At 44.5% G+C, this 10,861-nt stretch overlaps 1 protein-coding gene and 1 pseudogene across 3 annotated transcripts in view; one reads left to right on the plus strand and one right to left on the minus strand.

The window, feature by feature from the left end:
• The window catches only part of eif2a (eukaryotic translation initiation factor 2A), a 97,561-nt gene that overhangs the window by 2,188 nt on the left and 84,512 nt on the right, over positions 1 to 10,861 (minus strand). The window lies entirely within an intron of this gene.
• On the plus strand, positions 5,692 to 10,593 carry LOC147796845 (uncharacterized; annotated as a pseudogene). The gene is made up of 3 exons (XR_015427710.1): positions 5,692 to 6,592; positions 9,692 to 9,851; positions 10,416 to 10,593. The product of XR_015427710.1 is annotated as an uncharacterized LOC147796845 (transcript).

A 10,861-nucleotide genomic window follows, 5' to 3' on the forward strand; every position in this document is an offset into this window, starting at 1 on the left:
AAATGAGATAACATTGAAGACTCTCCTGGTGGTAGTGAAGGCAAACAGAGAAACTGTTCCTATGGTGGTTTTGTAATGTTTTCGAAACCACAAAAAAAATCCACTGAAGTTCTGTCCTTTTCATATAGTTACTTTACGACCGTAAACTTGTCTAAACAAGAAGTTGTGTTATTTTACCAGAAGTTTCTACGCAAATCCACGAAACCGTTTTTTTTTCTCAAGGAAGTACTTCAACTAGAATTTTGTCCAGGAAATTTTAACGCATGCCTGACTTTACATACAACACGTGAAGTACAGTCATTCTTACCAACATTAATTTACTTTCCACCCATGGTAACCAAAGATAGAAAAAACTTTTCAAGGCTGAGCGATCACACCAGGGAAAATACCCCTGGAAGGCCCAGCGACGCCCTCGAAGGGACGGTCTCAATATCAACCGGTGCGCCATTGTGGAAATTCCCCCAATAGTTTTACTCACGATTTCGGTTGACAACTCACAGTGAATGGACGCTTTGGTGCATGATCCCACAAAACGCTCCACGCACAAAGAGCAGGAACTGAAAAAGAAAGTAACATTTCCCACAAAGTGTGCTAGGAAAGCGTACGGGAAGTGTTCCTTTCTTTCTCAGGTATCTAACAAATGCGATTATTAGCAAATATCCCCGAACAAAACCATCTGCATGCCGGAAAACCGACAGTGTACGGTAGCAAGGGGGCGCAGCGTATTAAAAGCAGAGTACAACGGTCCGGAGAATTCAAAATCAAACACTGCCTCATTCATGAAGCGAAATAAGGGCTAAATAAAAATGCAAAATCGAGAACGTGAAAATAAACCAACGTCGCCAAATCTGAATGGTAAAAACAGGTACATGTGTAACGGTGTTGAACAGTGTTAAAATAATCCCAAACATCGACAATTTTCTTACAAAACAGCGTCCACAGAGTGTCATATTTGTAATTCACCTAAACAGGATGAACGTTTCATTTTGCAGCAGGCAGACAAATTCTGGCTCACGTAAACTATGTTTGATTCCGTAACAAGTTGAGGCCTGAATTAGTGTCTTTCCCTTTGAAATATTTGAACGCATTTTAAAGTGCAACAAGTTCTCAGATCATTGCTTTACGGGGAAGAAAGGAGGAAACTTAGTAGATCAAACAGCATGGCAGACTAAAGGACAGTGATTAAATCTAGACTTATTTTCAGGTTGGTGTATAACTAAGGGCCACAGCTAGACAGACGCGGGACTGTATTTGGAGTCCAAATTTCACCTAAAGCAGCTCATCGAAAGTTGCCTATATCTGCCGGTAAAACAGTTTGTCACGCAAACGTACAGCCTATAGACGACACCATGAAGTCCTCAGCTCAACAGCTTTTTGCCTTTATGAGTCATGTTTGCCGTCCAAACAATTTTTTTACCACAGTTATTATAATTTGTGAATATTGGGATTCTCTTCCGTATTGATTGATTGATTGATTGATTGATTGATTGATTGATTGATTGATTGATTGAGAGAGAGAGAGAGAGAGAGAGAGAGAGAGAGAGAGAGAGAGAGAGAGAGAGAGAGAGAGAGAGAGAGAGAGAGAGAGAGAGAGAGAGAGAGAGAGAGAGAGAAGAGAGAGAGAGAGAGAGAGAGAGAGAGAGAGAGAGAGAGAGAGAGAGAGAGAGAGAGAGAGAGAGAGAGCGCGCGCGCGCGCGCGCAGACTGAACATTCTATCACGGTGGTCTAAAAGTGGCCGCCTGCTTTCCCTCCGTCCGCTACCTAAATTCCACTACCCATAAAACTCTGGACAGTTCCAACTGCTCCGCCAGTTTGCTCCAACTGGAAAAAAAGAGTTGTCCATGGCTCCTCTTTTAGAGTGATTTTCACCCTTTTGGAGTGTTTTCCACTCTTTTTGAGAAGAGCTATGTAGGACTCACTCTTTTTGCGAGTGAGGTTTTCACTCTTTTGCCTCTAGAGAGGAGCAGATCATGAAACCGTGCCAAGGAGGAATTCCCAGTGGACGTGGCGATTAATCCACACGCCTCATACAAATCCGAGCCAGTTGCAATGGCGACTGGTCAAAGCCCGGTACAACATCCGAAAACAAGCAGAATGACTGTGACAAAAATGCCTGTTTCGTGTGTACGGGAGTCGTATCGGACTTGATGGGTTCTTCATCATCGTATCGAGAGAAAAGTAACTTAAGACTTAGATGTTAAATGTTCCAGAGATTAAGGATGTGGCCTAATTTCACACGTCACACCACCACGGTGTTTCCGGCGGGTTTCCTGGATGGCACCTATTAAATAATAGCTCCCCTCATCCGTTCCCAGGCCAACAAAGCCGGGTGTGACGACCTTTCAGTGTATATCATGTCGTGTGATGGGTTAAGGGGGACGGGGAGAGCGCAAGCGTCAGCTCATGTCATCGCTCACAACATAGCAGCCCAAGTCGATCCAGTAGACCCCAAATGCCTGTCACGAGCAGGCTGAAATATGACACGCATCCTTTGGTTAAGTGGCCAATCGGCAAAAGGGCTTTTTTTTTTTCATTCGAGTGCAAAGCGCGCGACCGTGAACGTATTTAGCGCGTAAGTCAGAAAACACCATTATCTCCATTATAAAGACACGCAGATCAATGTCAAACACAGGCACCGCGTTGGACAGGCCGACTTCGCGAGAGCTTATTGCTATGCCGTTCCCCAATGACCTGCAATGCGCATGATTTAGGGCATGCGCTGTGGAATCTTTCCAAATAATGATGTACGCTATTAGGATGCAATGCCCCTATGCAATGAGAACCCTCCGCCAGGCCGAGGCGCTTAAGTACCCCGACAGATTCTTTCGAAAAGAGGGGTCTGTGTGCATGGGTCAAGAAACATGGGATTGTGTAAGTATGGCCCAGGATCGTCTTTGTACTGTAGATTCAGTGGAACCCATCTCAGGGCAAAGCAGACAAAAATGTGATTGAAAATTTGCCAGAGGAGCCTAAAAAGGTGAGGGATGTCATTTGAAAAATGGCTGCTGAGATTGAGAAGACTTGAGAACATTCACTTTTTTGGGGGGGGGGGTGAGTTCGTTTTGGGCGGATAATTAAAAAGTCATTGGTTAACCTGCTAAAAATTGAAAATCAAATGAAATCTGAAGGACCAAACAACACATTTTTTTTTAGTTTGAGAGGCCTCAGGGACTTCAGTTGCCTGCCACGAGGCTCCAAACTTGGTTGATTTTACACTATTTTGAGTGGAGCTTGAATTGGTTCAGTGCACCCTTAAGCACGTGACACAAAATATTCAAAGATACTGCTTACGCAAGTGCGCCTACTTTGTAGGCAGAATGAGAAACGCTTTCATTGACGATGTTTATGTACACAGCATTTCCCTAAACCCCCTAAACATTTTGCAAGGTTTTAATAAGATTTTGAATACAAGACAAGTCTAAAGCGGTACGGTAGCTCAATGGAATAGGAATTTGTCCATTGTGGCACTTGTAATTTTTTCTTTTTGTGACGCTAAATCAAACCCTATTTAAAAAAAAACTATTTTCACTTTTTTTCCGGAGCCCTTGATATTTTTCTGTCGACAAAATGCGTGTGCCCAGGTGTTGGTCATAGGCTATTACAAAAAATGTCCGCTGGTCTCAAAACGGATGTCCTCTTTTGGGGTGCACCACAAATAACAGAAAGGTGTCGCACACATCGCACACCACCACTCAGCCAAGCTTCGTGACCAACTACACTTTCACAATTTCCTTCCACTAGCGTGCTTGCCCTTTGTTTAGTTCTCGACACTTCCAGAGACCCCCCGCCACCCATTTTGAAAGGTCATCGTAAAACAAACAGCGGATGATCAATTCCGGGACTTGCTACTCTAGCAATGCTAGGTGTAAGTCCGAGAAGATGTCGTGCCAGTTGGTACGCCGCTCTTCAAGAATTTTTCCCCGTGTCAATTTTGCCGAAAGTATCCACACGACTTTAAATAGTTGCACCTGTCTAATTCATCATCGATCGCAGGGTAAATCGAGAATTGAACAAAATTTCCTTTGCTGAGCTGTGTTTACGACACATTTTATTGCATTATATTGAACATGTTTTGTAAATTTTATCAACCATTCATTGACACTGAAACGTAATGTGAAATGTTCCAGGTGTTTGAAAAACGGGTTTGGGCTTGTAAGGGAAACAAATCAATAAGGAAATTACTCTTTAAGTTTCGAGGTTAAAAGCACAAGCCGTAAACTTGAAGAAGCGACTGTGAACTATACTCCCTGTGACTTTATACACTTAAGGAAGATTAAAAAGTTGAATCTTGAAATCTTCGCTTGCTTTTATTTAAGGAAGAAAGTCATCCTTTTGATACATGTATAGTCATCTGTGGCCAGACATGCAGTCATCCGCCCCCCTCCCGGAGATGAAAAAAATCTCATTTCATGTCAAGTTTGCCTCAAAAATATTCCGAGTCCAACGGCACACACGTTTAAATGGTCTTGGAAATCCATCCAAACTCTTTCCGTGTATCTTCATCATTCCAATAATTGATTATTCCCTGAATCCCATCCCCTGAGCACTAACCAAACCCCGTCCCTCATCGAGAACCGAAACCCGGCTCTTGGGTTTATAATGTTGAGAGCGTTCACTTCCTCTTTCGTTCAGAACAAAAATCTACCAGACCCGTGCCACCGCATCCGCGTTTAACTCAGCCGTCGAGAGTATTTACACAAAAGATGCAAGCAAACATTTAAGTTTTCAAAATCGCTACAAAACTGCGCAATGAGCCACTTTTCCATGTTGATTATTTTCCCAAACATCAATTAAAGAAAAAGCAGGCTCGTTAACGGTAATTGCATGAGTCTTAATGACCTGTTTTTTTCCAGTGGGTGTGTTCTGAAGTTCGTTTTGAAGTTCAGAATTTTTTTTTAGATACGTATTCAACAGAACACAAACTTGTATTTTCCCGACCTTTTTTTATGGAGGTCGGCCTATTGTCACTGCTGTCTATAGCATTTACTAATCTACAACATTAGACGCAGAATACATGTACATTGTACATGTACTTCCGTTGCGTGCAGTGCATCGGCAATGGACCTGGAAGACGAAATGGAAGGAAGACTACTTCATGGAAAAGAAGACTGAGTCACTTCCGTAATTGATCGTACAACTGCAGGTTCAATAGGAAGCGCTTACTACATTGTTCTCACACGCTTCCACGAACACCTTCGGTTTCAACTATCACTGGAATCCTGGGCAACATCCGTTCACATAGTTACCTTTGACCTTGGGGAAGCTAAGAGAAACATAGATGACTGCTCAATGCAATACTTGCCCGCTTTCTGCAAACTCTCGTATTTTCATTACTAAGTCTTAGGCCCTAGGCTGAGATGTTTTCTTTTTGCGATGATCCACCATGCATGGAAATCTGTAGGAGTGTAGGCCAAGGCTTTTGGTTAAATTCTGATTTCGATCGATACATGTAGTTTAATTCAGCCATGGTTTTCAACAAAGCCGGGCCGGAAATGGAAGAACATCCTTTAAATAAGAGCAAAAACATTATTTGGCGGAGGTTTTCAATAGCCCGTTTTCAACAAACATGATGACATCACTCAGGATTTGGGGAAATCCCGTTTGGCTTTATTTGCGCTCTCATTACGTCATGGCTGCGGCATGCCAGATTAGACCGCCGAGCTGATACAATGCCATGCGTGACGGGGTGACCGAGCTCGCGGTAATGTAAAGAACTGGCTTTCCGCTTTGACGGTGTTTCCGGGTTCCCCATGGTCAATCCTCTCTATAAAGGCAATCTATTCGTTGCCTCAACTCAGAGTTTACACAAAACCAACCATAAAAAGACCCACAGAACACTAATCTGGTTGTTATATGCTCTAGAGCTGAGCAGAACAATCGTTTCGGTGTAACAAAAATAAGCTCCGAGCTTTTATTCACTAGAGGCTCAATTGCACTCGAGAGGAAACTGCAGTTTCACAAATCAGTTGAAAAAAAAATGACTGAGATCGTGTCACAAGCCGAATTAATGTGGGCAACTCCCCGCGAACCGACTAGTATGACAGAATGGGACCAGCCGCCTGTCAAACGACCCTTGTCCCCCGACGGGACTAGACGCTGCAGCTACAAGAGCCAGAAGTCCGTGTCGGATGTTCTCGGTCCGGAGATGGCCCACGTACAGCTGGCAAACGACAGGGAAGCCCGGGAAAGCCCTGCCGAGACCGATGCGCTTCCTCTTCGAGGGGAGGCGAGGCGTCTGAACCCTGACCTCCTGGCTGAGGCCGCTGCATTGATGGACGAAGGCGTTGAAGAGACTGTCTCTGGTGGGACCCGCGTCAAAGACCTCATCCAGAGATTCGAGCCGGCGGGCCAAGAAGAGATACCAAAGAAAGGGTGCTGTAATGGTCACGCTGAAGTGGAGGAGAGGATATCCTCCAGCAACGCAGAGGGAGAAGAATCCTTCCTGCCGGGTGATATCATCTCCAAGACCCTGCATAAAGTCAAGGAGGTGGCCAAGACCATCGGCAACACGGTGGTAGAAGGGGTGAAATACGGAGTCCGAGAAGTGACACATGACATCAAAGAGGTGGCTCATCGATTCCGTCTACCACTGGTAAGTATTTTCATACTCTTTAAATAAATTCTGAAAAAGAGAACGAAGTTTGCTGTGGATGAGCTTGTGGGGTGGGCGGGGTTCATGAGAAGACAACCAACAGTCTCCAATGTCAATTCAACGCGATGTACTGAACCACGCATCTTTGGCACATGTACATGTACATGTACAGGTTCGCGTACAACGCAGTGTTAATGCAACACCACAGTTGGTTTTCTGCAGGCTAATATGGTTTGAGGTGAAATGACCCTGCGACCATGCAGCAGAGGCTAAACGGAAAAGCAGCTGGTCAGTAAGCAGGATGTGGTATATCCGACCGCAGCTCGATGGCCTGACCACAGGCCACGTAGATTTGAGGGTCTGGTATGGTCTGATTTCGGACTAGGGTCAGAGGAAGTTGCAAGGCCGGATCGGTTGGAATCAGATTGGACTTGGATTCATTGGTATATGGTACGCTCGTGTGCAAAAAGGGGCTCACCAACGAGCCATCAGTGCAGCGAGGCGGCATGAGATTTGAAGAAGTTGCTGGGGCGCAATAAGTGGAAATGGAGTTGTAGGCGAAACTAACCGAGGCCTTGTAAGGAAAGGTGTCGATATATTACGTAAAGCACGGGTAGACATACACAAGAAAAAAACACATAAAAGAAAATCTCTCGCCCAAGGCCGAGTAAGCATGGAGGAAGTTGCCAATGCATGCTACGTGGCGATCTTATAACAGGTGCCAGACAGTCTGGACAGACACCGACACGTGGTGTAATTAAATGAAAGCTATTTTGCGCGACGTTCAAGCGAGCTCTTTCTTTTTGTCAACGTACCTACGGCAAGAAAGAAACTGAATCGATTTTGGTTGAGAGTTCCTCCGATATGCGTCAGCATTAAGCACAATGTGACACAAAACGAAAGTAAATGCTGTAAGGGGAATCCTTCGAGAACCAACGAAGAAACAGATATCCTCGTGGGAAATGCAAAGAGCGACGAATTCCATACACACAATGCAGGCATTCAAAACCAACAAAGTAAGAGCGCACAAGGTCACAGTTTCATAAGGGTACATGTACCACCATGGAGCCATTAAACTCTACTGTATACGCGTAAAAGCAAAACTCCCGAAAGCGATTTGTGAATACTTATACATGTACTTTCAATCACAACACTTGGTTTCATCATGATTTCATGGACCGTGTGAAACAGCTTCATGCCCATGCAGAGTCTTGAAAGTTAAGATTTACTGAAAACAGTAGGCAAGTCTCCTCGTCAACGAGTTTCCTGATCTTCTAGATTACTTAAATTTAATTGATGGGGAGCTGCGCACGGGCTAAACAAAGTGTACCGTCTGGATTCTCTATGTATTGAGTTTTTCCTTGCTAAAGCACATTGCCGCCTCTGAATTTTCTCAACGCTTTACACGACATCCTCCCTTTTTTCTTTATTTTTCCCGTGACACTGTAACCGAACAATAAATTACGGTCAATGTGCCGAGGCCCAGATTCTCTCTGCGGGCCTTTCCGAGATAGGCAGTAGGCCAAAAAGCTTTGTGCCATTGCGCAACTAAAAGGCTGCAAGCAGTCGTGTCTGTAGTGTGCATGTAGGTCAAAGTTGGGTCTGGCACGCTGACAACACACATGTGGCCTAGACATAACCGTGGCTCCAGAAGCCTGTTTCAGATACGACTTAAAATTAAATGAAATTTCCATCAGCTGCCTAAGTTCGCCAAAGCGATTCTATCCTGCGGCAGAATTGGTGGAGTTCCAAATCAGCACGCAGCTTTGTTGCTCGTTTATCAACCCGTGCGTTCACTGAATTACTTGACCCATGCATGGCAGTGTCAATACAGTTTTTCCAGGGAAAATCTGCCCGAGTTTGGCCAACACGAAGGCGGTGTTCACGCTCGGTATCGATCTACTCTCACCAACGATAACGACTGCCATAAAAGTTTATGGTTAAATGCCCAATGCGAACTTCCATGTTTCATAAGCTCGTCTGATTATGGCAACCACAAAACTGTTGGTTTCTTATCCTCGCTCGTATTAACAAAACGTATAAACTATCATTTTCCTCGAGAACCTGATAGTCGGTTGAACCTATCGGCCTGCCCACACTTTATATCGAAATTGTTGGTGGATTTAAACTTTCTTTATGCTATTCACGGAGTGACACTCTGCACGTGGCTCCTTCCGTTTCCGTCCTCGGGTGAGGTGTATAAAACTGAAAGCAGGAAATTAACATCGGCATTTATTTCAAGGCTGTGCCAGAGCTCATTGACATACAAAACAGCTAGTGAAGCTTACCAAGTTGAGACAAAGTCGTTGGCAGGCTAGGCATGAGTGACGGTAATATGCATGCAAACGGTGCCGAAAGCCCCAGTACGCCCGCCGCCTCGAGCACGCTTCAGCAGTCGAGGAAAAGACCGTCATCTCCAAGTCCCCGCCAGGAGGACGGCAGGGCGTACAAGAGCCAGCGGTCGGTCTCGGACGAGATTGGACCTGGGATGCGGCAGTTTTGCCGACTGAAAAGTAACCCCAAGCTTGAGGAATCCAACCAAGGAGAGCACCTCACATTCACTGAAGAGGGAGAGGATTTTGCGGGAAATTGGAAAGAGACTAACGACACCCTCGATGAGGAGGCCATCGACGTTGGGGCGGGTGGGGAGGATGGTGGAGAGGGGAACGGGGCACCAACTAGCCCCGGGCAAAAATTGGCAGAGATTCAATGGGGCTTGGGCAGCTGTGAGTGCCCTTTCACCTTTGAGCACCAGCAGCCACTGGAAGGTGGTCAGGATGTTGTAGACGGGCTGTTCACAGAGCTGTTTGACGCAGGGAAGAAGCAATTCAGCAAGATTATTGGGAAATTAATGGACCATTTCCGCTTGATCTTGCCGAAGGTACACAGGGTTCTTAACAAAAATAGGAGTAATAGAGCTAAAAAATCAGAATGCCATTTGAAATGGACGCCAAAACTGCGCGTAATATCCAACAAGAACTGTTTTCCTTCTTAAAGAGCCGATAAGAAATGTCCTGTCACGCTCCTCCACACACTCTCAGCAACAGATTTGGGTTCTAAGTTCCTGATTATTTCCCACTCTCAAATTCCTTTGCGCAGAGTTCTCTGGAGGAGCATCCGCATAACAACATCCACGTGCGCATCCAGCCAACTCGATTGGTGGAATGATTGGCCTTGGCATGAATATTCAAAAGGCAGAGAAAGGCCACGTAGTGCACACTGTCATCCCAGATGGTCTGGCCGCGCAGTCAAAACTCAGGTAAGTTATATCCTTTCAGAATACAGCTCACCACCATGAAAAGGCAATAAATCAAATCGATAACAAATCGATCGATCGATCAATCAACAAAATTGACAAAATTAATCAACGAATCACTGATCAGTCAATAAAATGATAAAATATACATGTACAGTCAATGACTCAATTGATCAATACACCATTCAATAAATTGAATGAAATATCAACCAGGGAATCAATTGGGGATTCAACCAATCAAACTGACCAATCAATATGTAAATTAACCGGATGACTGATAAATGGCTTGTGTCAGTCGTTTCAGTTTGTCAGCCATCTTGTCACTTATGTCAGGTTTAAAAAATCAGTTGAGCAAGATCCCACTTGAAACAAGTTCCGCTTTGCACTTTGTCCTTTCCCACAGTCCAGCAGTAAACAGAAAGCAGGAAATGATCCTCCTGAAAAAATACAACAGAAATTAAAAAAAAGAAAGGAAATCGGACTTCCTTTCCTCACTGTGTAGTAGTTCCTACAGACTTTTCTTTATCAAGGTGAACTACTGATGTACATCTTTTGTTTGTTTTTCAGAGAAAAGGATGTTATTGTCAGTGTCAATGGAAATGATGTGAAGAGCTGGGAATTTGAAAGGTTGCAGCAATTCTTTGGGTCTCTGGCTGAAGTGGAAATCAAAATTGTAAGTTGCAGACTTACAACCTGCAGGCCTACTTACAGAAACCTCAAATTTATTTGACAGTGTGTGAAATTTCTTTTCCCAGATGCAAAGAGAGATAATGCCAGTGGCAAATTGCCAAACCATACCACCCAGCCATTCCTATTAGGGAATGAGCGAGAGCAAAGCAACAACAAAGAAAGAAAAAACACAGAAATCTACAACCTCGGCAAGCTGAGCAAACCCCAACCTACCAACCAAATACACCCCATCCCCTAACCTCCCCCCAAACCAATCAACTAATAGCATCCGACAACTAACAGCCAGCCATCCAACCAACCAGGTCAACTTGCTTGGCAAATAA

The sequence above is a fragment of the Acanthaster planci genome, linkage group LG14 (genome assembly GCF_054643075.1).
Source record: "Acanthaster planci isolate LZ-2023a linkage group LG14, COTS_SCS, whole genome shotgun sequence".
In the NCBI taxonomy this organism is placed as follows: domain Eukaryota; kingdom Metazoa; phylum Echinodermata; class Asteroidea; order Valvatida; family Acanthasteridae; genus Acanthaster; species Acanthaster planci.